The sequence below is a fragment of the Cydia pomonella genome, chromosome 25 (genome assembly GCF_033807575.1).
Source record: "Cydia pomonella isolate Wapato2018A chromosome 25, ilCydPomo1, whole genome shotgun sequence".
Taxonomy (NCBI): domain Eukaryota; kingdom Metazoa; phylum Arthropoda; class Insecta; order Lepidoptera; family Tortricidae; genus Cydia; species Cydia pomonella.
In genome coordinates this window covers 3,272,050-3,288,269 of record NC_084727.1, presented here as the reverse complement: position 1 = coordinate 3,288,269, position 16,220 = coordinate 3,272,050, and the positions used below count along the sequence as shown (strand labels likewise).

The following is a 16,220-nucleotide window of genomic DNA, read 5'->3' as shown; positions in this document are numbered from 1 at the left end:
TGGGAAACGCGATGTGGACCGTTACGAAGGGCTCCATTTTTGCTTTTAAAAATAGATAATTGCAGATCTATAAAGATGGCGAAGCGATGTGAGATAAGAATTATGTGGACTGGCTGGATGGACGTTCCAAAGTTTATTGGCAATGTAGTTAGAAAAAGTAATCTATGGTTTGTTACGCGGGAAAATGGAACCCAATTTTCAAAGGCAAAATATAAGTTTATGGTGTGAATGTTGCCGCATTAAATATTTCCCGGGTTTTGGGGTAAAGTTGTATGTAATGCTTTTGATGATTTGATAACTTTTTTTCAACTGCCAATTTTTCTTTCAAATATATTCATAATCATAAATTCAGTGTCTTTAGTTTATAACATACAAGTGACTTATGTTTTTAATTGTCTATATCGTATATACTACTAAATATTATAGGAATATAAGATACTGGTTTACATGCTCTTAAACCCTATCATTTTTCATTCATAACTAAGGACATTTACGATGCAGCGAGGCATATTTGTTTGTCAACATATCATACAAGAAGAAAAAAGTTGCAGTCGTCGTGAGAACCAGGCTACCTTGTTGGTATAGCCATTATTACTATCGCAATAAAGGTTTAATTTGTTTAATAAATACCAACTGTCTATATCACTTATACATGTATTTAACTGGAAATGGAAACTACTTTCATCAGTTTTATTTGAATGCTACTTGGGGGCTACCGCGAACATTGAAAACCGAAATTATCTATCGCTTGAAAGATGGAACTTCGGTTTTTGATGGGCTATTGATACCGGGGTCTAAATTCTTTTCGTTGTCTTGTTTTGGACCACTCTGTCACGCTTGTATTTCTGTATTTTATCAAATAAATAAAAAAGACGAGTGCTATAGCATGTCTTTTTAGCTGTTGATTACATTTACCATGAGGAAACATAAAAAAAAAAAATTGAATCTCAATCAAACAGCTACACTCCGTCACATTTATTGGGGACAAAAAACATGTCTACGTGAAGAATTTTGACCCATCACAAATGTGTAAAGTGCTTGGTTAGGGAAGTATACTAGTAACAGTGCCCAAAATGCGATTTTTGGTGGTACTGCGAATGTTTAAAAAAAAAAACACTATTTGAAATCTGTCTACTGTTGACCGTTGACAGCTGTCAAATAATATTACTATAACGTGTCCTAAAGCCGCCAGGAAGGCACTAATGTCGCACACACGGCCAATAATGCTTCCATGGCCTTGCTTTCAATTGTGAATTCGTACACTAACAATTACGTTCACATATATCTTAGAAGAACGAACGAAATACCCTTGAGTGTACTGACTGAATTAATGTTTATTATGAACGCATTGCATCAACATGTTTTCAATGTAAAAAGATCTTAAGTTTACGTAAAACGTATAGGGTTTTTCGCGTTAGGAGTATATCTAAGCCACATTGTGTAATAGAGTTTTTTGTTTTGTAGTTTGTGGTTTTCATTTCAACCTATAAAATGAAAAGGATATAGGTATTATGTGTTTTATTTTATTTTTATGTGTTATTTGCCATATACTTACATATTATTGGGTTAGTATTGTCAAGACCGCAATTTTTTTAATACTTAGTTAAAAGTATCCAGAAATATAAGGACAGTTAATTTTTTTTTTTTTTTATTAATTTATTTTAAACTTTAAACGATTCTTAATTAATTATATTACTCAAATAAATAAATCTAAACTAATTATTGTAATATCGATTTCTCGTATCATAGATTACATAAAGAAAACACGTTTTCTTCTCTATGGTTCCCACGCCCTCAACAACATAATGATGGACTAACCTTATCAATTAAATACCAACCTTATTCGAAGCTTAATAAAATTTAATTTTATTTGAACAATGACTTGACGGTGTACGTATTACCAACTTTATATTTTCCCTTAACAAAGGCCTTATTTAGCTGTAATTAGGGTTTAAATTCCTTTGGTTCGGGTTTGTAGTATTTTCTGTGTGGCCAGCATCATTGTTTTTAATGAACCGGTCACGTTTTGTTTTTAAAATTGGAACGTTTTGGAGGTGTGATGCGCCCATCACCCGTGAGATAGTGAAAACTACTAATTAATTAATTACATATATATAAATTATGTAACTGAACTTGTTTTTATTTCCCAGATAGCAAATTGACCGTTCGATTGCCCCAATTTGTCAAGATCTGTCATTTTACTGATTTTTGTACAAAATTGATAGTAGAAATGTCATTTTAATATCGGCTTAGCAGAGGCAAAGTTACTAGAATTAGCTGGGTTAAAGAACTATGCCCCTTAAGCTTAGAATGGGCAACGCGTGAGATCTCGGGAGATACAATACAAGACTGTATTCAAACTTTAAGGTGGTGGGCCCGTATCCTTGATTACAACCATTGTGTTAAAATAAGGTTTATAAAGCAAGACAAACAAGAATCGACCACACAGGAAGGGATCTCCCGGATGCTGCCAACTTGCCAAGTCGAGTGAAACCTATCTATACGTTCAAGTTACCAACGGATTAAAAAAAACTTGTCTATGAGAACTTAAACCTTAGTCTAATTATTTTAGCGCCTTTGAGTTAGACAGATAAAACTGAGGTTTTTTTAACGGTCGGCTACGCGCATGTGACACCACTGGTGCATTGCATGCATCCATATTCCATAGGCTTACTGTCCCTAGCATCAGACAGTAAGCTTGTTTGTCAATGATAAACAAAAACACTTTTACCGTCTTATGTTGTTATATGGTTTAAAACATTAGATTACTCTCGAAAATCGCAAAACGTTTAAGAAAACTGGAATAGAAATTTACCGCAAGCAACTCATCTGGGGTACTTTCTTACCTTTAACACACAGCACTACAACTAAACAAAAGTTTCTGTTACTCAACTTCTTAAAACCACGTAAAGGCTTTATATGTTTCAGCCGCCCCTGAGAAACAATGAATTTTAACAAGGACAACATGAGAAAATAGACCACGCGTGTGTTAAAAACATAAATAGAGCCCTCCAGCCCCCATGGGTACAGCCATGTGTGAACGTGACAGTTGGCTTACTTTACTCCCCCGCATTTATCTGTGGACTAAATTTAATGCTATTATGCGAAAATACCTATAAGAGTAAAGGTAGGGGGTTTAAAAGCATCTTACAAAGTTGGCATCCAAATCTAGTAATCTGAATTATAAATGGCTAAAATACTAGATGTCAAAGCATAAAAAAACACTTGCAACATCGAAAATTTAAATTGGTATTACTATTCTGCATTTAAAAATCGACGCTGCACTGAATACAAATAAAAAATTGAATTTTGAACATACCAATGCGAGTTTTTAAATTGACACTGCTTCGAGTAGAATTTAAAATTTGAATTTGGAATCTTCGATGCTTTATAAGCAAATGTTTCGTTCAGAAACACTACCATAGACAAATCCATGACTTTTTGCGAGTTGCCAGCTCTACGAGTAACATCATCTCCCCATATCCATGTTGATGCAAAAGCAATAAGACGTAACTTCCTTTAGTTTTTTACACAAAAACTTCGTTTAGAACACTAGGAGGTCATAATTTCCAAGCCACAGGTGCGTGATCTTCTGTCACGCGCCAAAGCTTTTTAGAACACCACGCTTTGCTGAGCAATGTTCATACATATCATACCTTATTGTACTTTACTAAAGGTTTACTTTTGCCTATTTTAAATGTATTGGTAATTATTGCCGTGTGTATTACTTTATTCGCGTTCTCTAGTCCTTATGCCATGGATTAAAGGTTCTGTTTTGTTTGTTACAAATGTATTGTCAAGTTTGTTCATATCATACATTAGATCGCTACATTTTGCTGAACAAATAAAAAATACTCATATGAGCCTTGTTCTTAAGGTCTGTAAGTTTATTTTCGCTTATTTTATATGTATTAGTTAGATGCATATGCATTTTCTTTAACACAATGTATTTAAAGTACATATTTACTCGTTAACTAACGTTGGTTTATTATGATTTTTCTCGAACATAACTGCAACTCTTGAGTTCATTTCACTTTTTTCTCGTGAGCTGTGAATGTGGTTAGCAGATTTTGTTATTTTCATTATCTAAATCGTGCTACCTATAGAAAATAATCCTGACTTGAATATGTAACACAACCCCTAAACTAAAACAGATTTGTTATGAACATATTTAATATACTTGCTTAACTGATATGAGTATGATTAAAATTGTATCGTTGGGAAAACAATAAGCGTTGTTCTTATCCTAGAAAAGAGCGTATTATCTAAATTTTCACAACTGAAGTAAACTGAAGTAAATAAGTAGTAACTGAAGTAAGTAGTTTATAAGGCCTCTTATAAACATTCAACTTATCCTTTAAGTCGGTCAGTATTTTATACTACTATACCTACGTCTCATCACACAATAGTTTCTCCAAAACAGTGCGCAAAATGTTGTTTTGATAATACCCTCTAACCATCAAAAACTCAAGGGACGCAGGAGGGTCAAAGGCACTTACAACCCCTATTTTATAAATTCCTCCGCTTTGAAATGCGAAATGGGCCACTCAAACAAAGTCAAAACGTTTTAAAACATGGCTTTAAAGTGTAAAAGTATATAACAAAATGCATTCTTGTTACTTCACTTTGTTACTGTATTAAGTTAAAATGTAAGTACAAACAATATTCAAAATACTCAAATATAAAAATGACATTTAAAATGCTCTCGGTCAAATATAAAATAAACGTCCTTTCTAAAGTACAAACTATTTAAGGCGTGTCAAAGCTCAGACTTTCAATTTGTATTAAGCGTTTGAGACTTTTGAATTTCGAACTTGAAGCTTGCTTATTGAAATCCCTAAGGATATTCAGGACAAGGACGCGTATAACAAGTTCAAGACATGATTCATCCTTTTGTTCAATATTTAATCTGTTGTTTAATCTTTTGTTTGTACTTAAACAGGTTTGAACTCACTTTCGTATAGAGGTCATCTTTGATTTCTTTGTTTACGACTTTTTTATTTCAATAAATGTTCAAATCAAAACAAGAAAGACCTTGCACGTATATTTATTATAGGTACTATATAAAGAACAAATTGACCTGAAAATAAAATGGTTGTTTTTTATGGTTACCTACTGAAGGGCGGTGTAGATTCAAATTAAACTTTACATCAATTCCAAGTATTAGTTCATCTTTCTTTTTGTGATTCATAAAGTACATCTCGAACCTCGATGTTTTAATCGTTGAAATTCGTTTTAGCTAATAGAAATAACAGTAAGTTAACAAGTGCGGCGTTCTTTGTGTGAACGTGCGAAATTAGCACCGAAAAACGTGACATATGAATTACAACTCTAAATCCATTCAGGCAAGGTCCCATTTTGAGTCCAACCGACACGCACGAGCGATACTTACATCGGTTAAGATCTTTAGATTCGCGGCCGTTAACTTGTACAGTCGCCATCAGTTATATCGGAGCGGCCGTGATGCCTAAAAACATCTGATCGCGCACTCTAGCTCCTTAACAATAGAGGCGCGTTCAGATATTTGTAAGCACCTTGGCCGCTCCGATACATCTGATGGTGACTACTTCAACAAGAATATTAACTGATCATCGGTAGACTTTATCTTGTTGCAATAAGCACTAAAAATGATCAGTTACTTTTACAGTGGTACTTCTACGATTCATTTTCACGTTCTAAATTCAAAAAGCCGTCGCACTCCATTACAAAGCGTTGCTAACGTTATAATTTAATTGTGATTTCGAAAAAAGAATCGGTACGTTTGTTCGTCACGGTCTTGAACCAACGGTCGTCGACCTGGTGTTGCTAGTCGAGAAAAAATCTCCCCGTTTTGTGGAGTTTATGGTCATATCATGTGTTATGGTTGCGGTTGGTAATTAAATTTGTTTTTTTAGTGTGTGCTAAGTTGAAATATTATGTGCAGTCGTTAGCCAGTAAGCTGCTTTGTGAGACATAGCAACTTTGCCCCCTTGACAAACTCTAATCAAAATATGTATCTACTATTTTTGCTTTATATTATATCTAACTAAAAAAACAAGTCTTAATAATGACCATTGACGTAATGACCCACATTTTTCTAACACTTACTGTGAAAAGGAAAAATTTTGTGATATGATAAAATTACCATTACTTACCAACAAATTACTATATTTGTGACCGCGGCCGGAAAAACGTCTCACTTTGTCGCTTGCGATAAGGATAAGATTTGCTTGTATTTCTATACGAACAACCTGAAAAGGCGTCCTTATGGCAAGCGAAAAAAGTGTGACGTTTTGCCGGCCGCGGTCACATTTTGTCCACTGAAGTTTTCTTCATATCAACATAAAATCATATAGGTACTACCTACCTATAACGCAACATCAAAAAAAAATGTACGTCATTTCATAGAAACAAAAATCTTTAATACAATCTCAAAAGATTAATAGCGTCTCTTAGCGTAATTTGGATATATTTGCATAAGTTTCAACTTTAATATTCTACTCCTGTTCCCCTCTGTCCTACTCTGAATTCCCACGAAACTTACCTTTATACCGTTTATTAGCTTTCCTTCAAACGATTGTTCAAACTGTTTGTAAACCATGCTGTCATCCATACGCGTCATTCGTTTGTAAATCATTGTTTACCAAACATATACGGCATGGTTCCGTCAAATACCGAATTGTGTACGTCAGAAAATCATGCATAGCTTCCTAGGACACAGCTTTTGTTTAGAACCATCCTGTCTTTATAAATCTAACTTGAAATTTATTTTTGTCCATTAAATGTGATTATTATTGTAAATATAATCAACTGAGTATTTGCATGCCATTTGTCGCTAGACATGTACTATTTATAGCATGTCATTTCACATTAATTTTTATTTTAGGTGTAAAAAAATAATAATTTGCTTGCCATTTTGTGGCTAAACATGTATTGCTACTCAACAATAACGCACCTACCATATTTATCGCAATAAAGTATTTCATTCATTCATTCAAAAGGCCTCAGTGCAGACAGAACCAGCCAGAAAATGGTCATAACTTGGATTTTCTTTCTACACACAGGCTGCCGTTTTCTAAAAGGTATGCTTATAATACCTAAGTGTGAACACAGGTCTATTTATAACGAGGCACGCGCTCATAATATAAACTATATTAAAATATAAACACACATAAAGTGTAAACTAGTCTACCATCCAACTAATAAAGGTTATTGAACTTACTTTGGATATGTATTGGTATAGTTACTATAATTTTATTGATAGAGCAATTATAAACACCTGATTACGTTACCGTACCCCAAAACACCAATAAACTGTATTTTAGCAAGTACATACATATACACCGTAGCAAGTACATACATATACACCGTGGGCTGGTAAAACCCGACAGAGTTTAAAGGTGTATTCTCGACCGCATCTAGGGACTAAAATGGCATACAAAGTTTTCTGAAATCGGTTTTGTTTTAGAGATAATGACAATTCTTGTGAAAATTTGTTTCTGTAATAATTTAGTGAAAAACGCCAGTTGCACTGAAAAAAATAGATAGCCGAACTGGTTTTGTAACTTTACTAAATAACTAAACTACGGTTATAAGAAAATAAACTTTGCATAAATTTACAAACTTATTTTGTAGTGTATACCCAGTACCTGAACACTGATAGCCAAACACGGTTTTGTAACATATAACACATAGTTCGCAAGTCCCAATTTTTGTGTAAACAGTAACCAAAATTTTGTTACAGTTATGCAAACATTTCTTTCAGTGTGGCTGGGACGCTGCCACTGTGATTTGATTTAATTGATTTATGTAGATATTACCTACTGACAGACATAAAAGTTTTAAAAGAAAACTCACAATTTTTATCTGTAAATAAAGAAAAACTATACTTGTTTGTTGTAATGTTTTTTTTGCCAAAACGTGACGTGTGCTGAGAAAGCAAAAAAATTACCAAACCTCATTTAACGTTTTTTTGCTTCTTATGACCATGAATGCGTGGTTAAAATGTATCTGGTTTTACCAGCCCACGGTGTATATCAAATGTCACATTTTCCCGAAACTTAATATAATACAGTAAAACTTAATATTGCTTAACTAAAGTGTAGAAGTCTACACTTTAGTTAAGCAATATTAAGTTTTACTGTATTATATTAAGTTTCGGGAAAATGTGACATTTGATATACTCCTGTTCTATATGATTATCCTCTACACTCTAGAGGAAAGACAAATTAGAACCTAAATCTTCCAATTCCAACAATCGTACATACATAAACTTGAAAAATATACGCCGTGTGTCGCAGTCGCAGCAATGGCGGTTGTCGTATTATTTATTTAAGACGGACATTGGGTCAAGGATTTAGGACTTACGAAGCCCGACAAGAAGGCTTTACATTAAATAATCCAGATTATTTACTAGTAATGCTCGCGTATTTCTTGTTTTAGGGATAAAATAATATATTACGAGTACGAGTATTAATAAATAATAATAATAATAAATAAATATTATAGGACTTTATTACACAAATTGACTAAGTCCCACAGTAAGCTCAATAAGGCTTGTGTTGAGGGTACTTAGACAACGATATATATAATATATAAATATTTATAAATACTTAAATACATAGAAAACACCCATGACTCAGGAACAAATATCCATGCTCATCACACGAATACATGCCCTTACCAGGATTTGAACCCGGGACCATCAGCTTCGTAGGCAGGGTCACTATTACCCACTAGGCCAGACCGGTCGTCAAGTATTACGGAAAACAATATTTGCTTTGCTTACCCGGGTACGTCCTTAAACTACGTCCGAAAGAGAGGTATGGGCATTGTGAATGTCATCTCGCTTTGTGTGGTAGGGCACAGCACAGCGGATGTCATTCCAGATCTAGAGCAGCGCCCAACTGGGGAAGTACCTCCACCTTACAGAAAACCGCAGCCAAATAACACTAGACCCTACTCATGGTATCGTGTTCCTGCCGGTGAGTAAGGTTGCAAGAGCTTAACGAGGGTGCGGAGTGTTAGGGTCGGCATCGCGCATGTAACTCCTCTGGAGCTGCAGGCGTACATAGGCTACGGAGAATGCTTACCATGAGACGGGTCGTATGCTTGTTTGCCACCGACGTAGTATAAAAAAACTTCTCGAATGATTGTTGCGATAAAAAAAAATGTGTCCTTAAAAAAAATCATCACTATACATTATACCAGTGGCGCTTATGAAAGTTACTCACAAGTGCTTCTGAAAATTCTACGAACTGAAAACCTTAAGGTTGGGCTGAAGACTTTAACGATATTAAAACAAATCAGGTCTAAAAAAAACCTTTGTAAACATCATTAGTATATTCTTCTTCTTCTTACGTATATTCATTAAATTCTGCACTATATATAGAAGAGATCCGTCCTATATATAGTTCACAAGGGAAGATTAAATCGGCAGCGTAACGTTAACCCAGTAAGGCCCTTCATCCCTTGGGGGTGGATTCGATTTACTTTTAATAGGCACAGATGTCGGGTAGTTTCGCGCCTGAATGCGTTTCTAGGTTAATTTGGGGTGAAGAAAATTTAAATTTAAGTAAGTAAGTTTGAGGTTATGGTTTATCAGAAGATACACCAAGCTTGGTTACCGTGAGGAAGAAGGAAATGGAGCGCATCTCCTGCGTCTTGCGATGTTGCCATTATGACAACGTAACATGATTTCCTTTGCCTAATATTATTATTTAGTAGTTTCTTTAAACGGGGTATTTACATATACTAGTATATCTTCGTAATAGAATTAATTGAAAAGCTATACATAGGACAATTTATAAGTATAACATATAAAATTTTGTATTGCATTTTTTTGCTGATAAAAGTCAAATCACAATTTAAATTCTGTTTTAGATATGTTCTAACTTACTTCGTAATAGAATTGATCGAAAAGCTCTATGTCCTGTACATAAGACAATTTATAAGTCATGGGTGTTTTCTATGTATTTAAGTATTTATAAATATTTATATATTATATATATCGTTGTCTAAGTACCCTCAACACAAGCCTTATTGAGCTTACTGTGGGACTTAGTCAATTTGTGTAATAATGTCCTATAATATTTATTTATTTATTTATTATTTATATATTATAAGCATAAGACACAAAAATTCGTCTTGCATTTTTTTTCCTGTTAAAAGTCAAATCACATTTTATATTCTGTTTTCGATATTTTTTAACACTTGTACCTTACTTAAATAAATTACTATCGTAGTAAGCTAATAAAAAAACTATCATCTCCCATCTTTAAGTACTAGGGCGCCATAAACGCAAAGAGTCACAATGGCCTTTTCATTACACAAATCCCCTTGAGATTCGACACATGCACAGCTGCAAGATTAGGGAGGGAGGAGGGACCCTCCGAGTTGACGCGCTAAGAATATTTACACCCCCGCGTAGCTCACACGAAAACTACTAATCTGTGCTTTTGTATTCCATACTAAAAGACACATCGATTGGTCAATATATCCTAAGTCCCAGATTAATTTTTACATGTTTCAATTTGGAACCTACTTTTATTCCATTGCAGTTCAAAAATCGATGGAATTTTGTTCTTTTAAAAGGAACTTGGGAGTTAGGAGGATATTACAGATCTATATAAAATGACAGGTTTGTCGGAAAAATTTGTTGAAATCGGACTGACATTTTAGTATCTTACATATAAAACGAGGTTTACATTGAAATCCAGAATTAGAATAAATTAACAGCAGATTAGAAATTTTTTTTATCGTAATTGACGCATTTTTTTGCAAAAATATATTAAAAGAATTAGTAGAACCATGAAAATAAAAGTATCTTCAATTCTTAAAAAGTATTGAATTTGTATCTAAAAGTCTAGTTGAATATTTGTGATTCTGAATATCAGGGTGCGTAGCCAACGTGCCAATCGTTAACGCTCCGTAGCGAACAAAACGCAACTGTCACTGGCGCACTAATATGGAGTGATAGAGAGATATGACTACGCTACGCTACGGTGCGTTAACAATTGGCACGTTGGCTAAGCAGCCTGTTACAGTTCTACCGGTGTAGTTAAGTGTGTTTCTGTTAAATTTAATGTTCTACGAGTAACATACAGTTACATTTGTTGGCGCGTTGCGTACAAAACTAAATTCAGCTGGATGTATACAGGTTGCTGCTGTGTTCTTGGTAATCGATTGGCTAAACATGTGAAAATTAAAGGGAACATAGATATATAGACAAGTTAGTCAAGATCCCAATTGAAAACGTGCTAAGAGTTCTAAAATCCGTTCGAAATCTACAAAACATATATTTGAACTTAAAGCCACTTTGACTAACATGAAATTCAATGGTTAAGTCATGTAAATAGTATTGCGTCACTCACTGGCAAGACAATGCATATACAACTCTCTGATTGGTCGCCTTTCCACCAATCACAGGCCTCGTTACTCTCGGAGATGCGCACCGATGCGCCGGCGACCCGCAGTTCCTTTTTCGAAAAAGGAAATCTGATAGTTCTCTATAATTACACTAGGGGGAGTTTTGAAGTTATTCGACCGTTGATTTCGTTAGAAGTTCTATAGATAGAAAAAGTAAACTTCCGTTTATGGTTGTTATTGTTTTATAATATTTTTAACGGGCGTAAAATAATCATGATTCGGATACATTTTGACTTATCTAGAGTCCATCTAATGTGTAAGCCAATTCTGCACGGACTAGAATTGAACAATTAAATTTAATAATAATAATAAATTGCGGGGGTCTCATTATAAACGTCATATTTTCATAGAAATTTGCCATTTACGATGACATTCCCTTCCCAGTTATTACAAAAGCCATGCACAGTTAACTTGGCCCGACTTTAAACTGTGTTTTAATATCTCAAATATTAATGACAGTTCTATTTACTAAACTTCCTATTTAAATACTAAAGTGACAGATGAATCGGACAAATTATTATTTTCGATATAAAAAACAGGAATAATATTTATTTTAAATTACCGTTACACCTTGTATACTTTGCGTTTCGTTCCACGATTAGCACAACAAAGGTTCTATTTTCAAATCAGACCATTGACGTCACAGTCCTAGAATTAGACCAGGGATTGCACCAGGAAGACGTCATGACGCACGGGGTGACATTTAGTGCGCTTGCGTTCTGAGAAATGCGTTTCGTTACTGCTATTAATGTTTTGGCTTGAGTGACAGTTATTGCAAAATCGATTTGGTTAAATAATAGGTAATTAGTCTATTAAACTTTGAGCGTATAGATTTAAAGTTTATGTTCTTAGAAATAATTATGTTTTTTTTTTATTCTTGCAATTTGTTGATAATAAAACGCAAAGACTAAAGTAACGAAAAAACTTGCCTATGCTCGAAATACATGTTCTTCGAAATAAATGCCTAGCCTAAGGATGGTATTTGCTGGAGTTCCAAATCATTTAGTAACAGCTTATAAGTAGTTGAGTTCTTATCAGGTGAACTTTTTTCACTCTACTAGCCCAAGCTGGAAAGTTCGCCTGATATTATCTCCATTCAGACTATTCTGCGAAAAGAAATATTAGATTTTAGGATTACTAGTTAAATCTACGTGTCTAATAATACGAAACACCCCTATATTTGCGCCCTACACCCTCAAATAATTAGCCAAGGGAATTAGTCAATATTTACGGCCCTGTCAACATTAATTGACAACACGTGACTGTCCTATAATTAGATTTACCGAACAGATGTTTGGTGTTACGATATTTTGACAACTATTTCTCCTTGTCACTTTCAAATTACAAATTCTATATAGTGTTTTCGATTTCCAAAATGGTGGTCGAATATAACTGACGCGTAATATTAACGCCTTTTAAAAAAAAAACGGCAAAGTGCGAGTCGGATTCGCGCACCGAGGGTTCCGTACAAAAATTTACGGTTTTCGCAATTTTCCTTTATCTGTGCTATAAGACGTTGCTTCGTACCAAATTTCAAGATTCTGAGTTCACGGGAAGTACCCTGTAGGTGTCAATAATTTGCGGAAATTTGCGGCATAAACGGCTGTATATTTTGATTGCGTTGGCTTAGAAGTTTGATTTTTTTCACAGCTCCAAGGGACAGTAGACCTGAGTATATGATATAAATTCCAGCTTGATACATCCACGCGTTCCTGAGAAAAAGGGTCTTGACAGACAGACAGTCGGACGGACGGACAACTAAAGTGATCCTATAAGGGTTCCGTTTTTTCCTTTAGAGGTACGGATCCCTAAAAAAGGTCGATTCTACGGAAAATACACATCGATCTATGAAAATACATAGCAAATTGTCGTCCTTTTAAAAAAGTATTCTCCAATTTTTTCATATAAGTATTGTATATTGTACTGTTATAAGGGCGAATCAACTCTTAAACAGACACTTTTCACGTCTCTCGCGTTACCTAAAATATCTAAAATATCAAAAGTTATAAAAAAAATCACGTTTCCACGTTAATATTTGTCTACAAGTTGATTCGCCAGTATACATCTAATTATGCTAAACGGCCGAAATAGAAGGCAATAGCTAATTGTTCATTGTTATGTTTTCTTCATAACCTAAACTACGTACTGTTATGTGACCTGTTGAAACTAAAAAATACATTTAATTGGCATTATCTCCGGTATATCGAGTGATCTTTAAAACAGGTGAAACGCAGGTGTGTTAGCCACAAAGAAGATGGCTGTTTAATTGGGAACAAGTATTATTAGTTATTAGTATTTTAACAAGTGGCCTAAGAGCCGTTTTAGAAAACTTAGAAAGGACTAAATAAAAAATAAATAAATACTAAAATTCAACGGGACATTAAAGGAATATTATCGCGGTTTTCTCTTATTGGCCTTTGATACATTACTTAAACGTGTTTTTAGATTTTAGGTTTTTGTCCTATGTATAGGACATTAGGGTGTTTATGGCCAAGTTATGTCATATTTATATAATATGCGAAAGAGCTATCTGAAATTTTTAAAGTAAACTTGCTTATATTATTAGCATACCTTAAACTTTATTTAATTTTGAAAAATCATATATGCCTATATTCTCTTATAAGACGTTTTTGAAAAAAAAATCTATGATAGCAAAAAAAGAATCAATTTACAATTCGCACGCCATAACATATAGTTTTTACCAACTTCCGACTCCTACGCCATTTCCGAATCATCCCCCGACCAATTGAAAGAAAACCGAGATCGATCTGCTTCCGGCGGATGTGCCTATATTCAAAATGGCCGCCCCCTGTGACAGCCACCTGGCACGAGTACCCTCATAGTTTTTGTATTATCTTACATTAGGGCGTTTATCGTGTTATATTCTTTATTAGATAAGTGTTAGAACGATTTTAATATCAATCATTGACTTGTACGAATATAAGTTTTTTTTTACAAAAAAAAATTGGTTGAAAAAGCATCCTTGCCCAAACTGAAACGGGAACGTTTCGTTCACGCTCCGCGCTTGTTGGTTCATAACTAGTGATAAATAGGACCAAATAGTTGAAACAGTACAATGAAACAGACCAGAAAGCCTACTTTCGTCGTAAATCCCCGCGTACTTGTAGAAGTACAAATTAATTTCAAGTTAACTTATAGAAACAGAAGAAAGTTCCAGGCTCAAAAGCACGAAAACTGCCCTAGCTCTTGCAGAGGATGAATTTTGCGATAGGCATTCTCTACAACTATCGGTCCAAATAGTACAGTCGGCGTAATTGAGGCAAGCTGCGCACGCATCTGCCGCGCAGGTGGCCATCTTGTGGGGTGCGCTGACGCAGGGGAGCGTCTTGAATTGAGTGCCGTGACTCGGACTGTGCCACGAAAATGTTTATTATACTTAAAGCCCGTCACAGAATATACCAAAAGATATCTTATATCAAGGCTTCTTACGATATATTTTACGTATGTGACAGAGTCCACACGCGAAGCTATAATATATATTTTGGTATCTTACGATATCCTATAGCAAGGCATCTTAACATACCTTGCGATATATAGCTTGGTATATTACGATATATTTTGGTATATTTCGTATTTCTTACAATGTAGGTGCTAGACAATATATTTTGGTATCGCTGGCGTGTGTGGTGCTTAGCTATACTATAAGATATCTGTTATATTAATATTTATTATGGCTCCGTCTGTGACAGGCTTTAAGGACACACGCTAGCTCTGCGTGACATTTGCAAAGGCAATTTCATCAGTAAATTGTCAAATGTCTATAAAAATAAGACATTTACAATGACACTCGCACACTTTGTAATATCCAAGATGGTGCAGTTAGGTTAGACGTACTCTAAAGTAGATGCCCTAGTGCTGTGTATGCTAATAATGCTAATACCCAATATATCCTGCTGTCAACTCTATAGACAATGCCTTACAGGGGACAGGTACTGACGGAAAGAACGGAACCATAAAAATAAGTATAGTGTAAACTCCAAATAACGTCAATCGATATAACAATTCACTTCCTATAACGCCGATATTTTTTGTTGCCTATAGTTGGTTTACTTTCGTATTATTTCTCTCTATATACCGAAAACTCTATAACGTCAAAAAACGTCCGGTCCTTTGAGTGTCGCTATATATAGTTTACATTGTATATTCAAAGTATGATGCATGTATTAAGACCACTTTTTTTTTTATCTTAAGTCCTCTCTAAAAGGACTAGCGTATCTAGAGTTCTATCTTCGAGATAAACTGAAATAGCTAAGACAACGCCGTTATTCGGCTTAACCAAATATTGTTTAAGACTCGACGTTTGAACGCGAAAATGATGTCAAGAGCTCCGAGCGCTAGCGCTAACCATTTCTAATCTAAATACAATTATATAAGATTTGTTTTTATAGTATTAACATTTTAATTAAATAAAGAACTTGATATGAAAACTGTGTGAGAGTTTTGCGCGCCTGCTTACTAACATCTAAAGAGGGGATATATTTTCTGTTTTTATAATTGTTTTATTTATTATTGCTAAGTTTTCCAAAGGTTAGGATCAAACATGGTTTGTTGCCTGATATAATATTTATATTTCTTGCATTTTACTTTAGAAACCTACACTTTCTGTCCACCATACCCATACAGTACAGGTCATTCCACTACATTACAAAAAATACCTAGTAGTTCACATTATACCCCTTATTCCGTCGTCATAAGGCGCCTGTATACATATTTCTGACGCCCGCACCTCAGGGTTCTGATCGATGACGTGTTTAACAATTTTGTACCTTGCTCCATTATAATAAGAGCTGTCT

General features: G+C 34.6%; 1 protein-coding gene across 3 annotated transcripts in view; it reads left to right on the top strand.

Annotated features, from left to right (window-relative positions):
- The window catches only part of LOC133531466 (protein neuralized), a 58,419-nt gene that overhangs the window by 35,492 nt on the left and 6,707 nt on the right, over window positions 1-16,220 (top strand). The window lies entirely within an intron of this gene.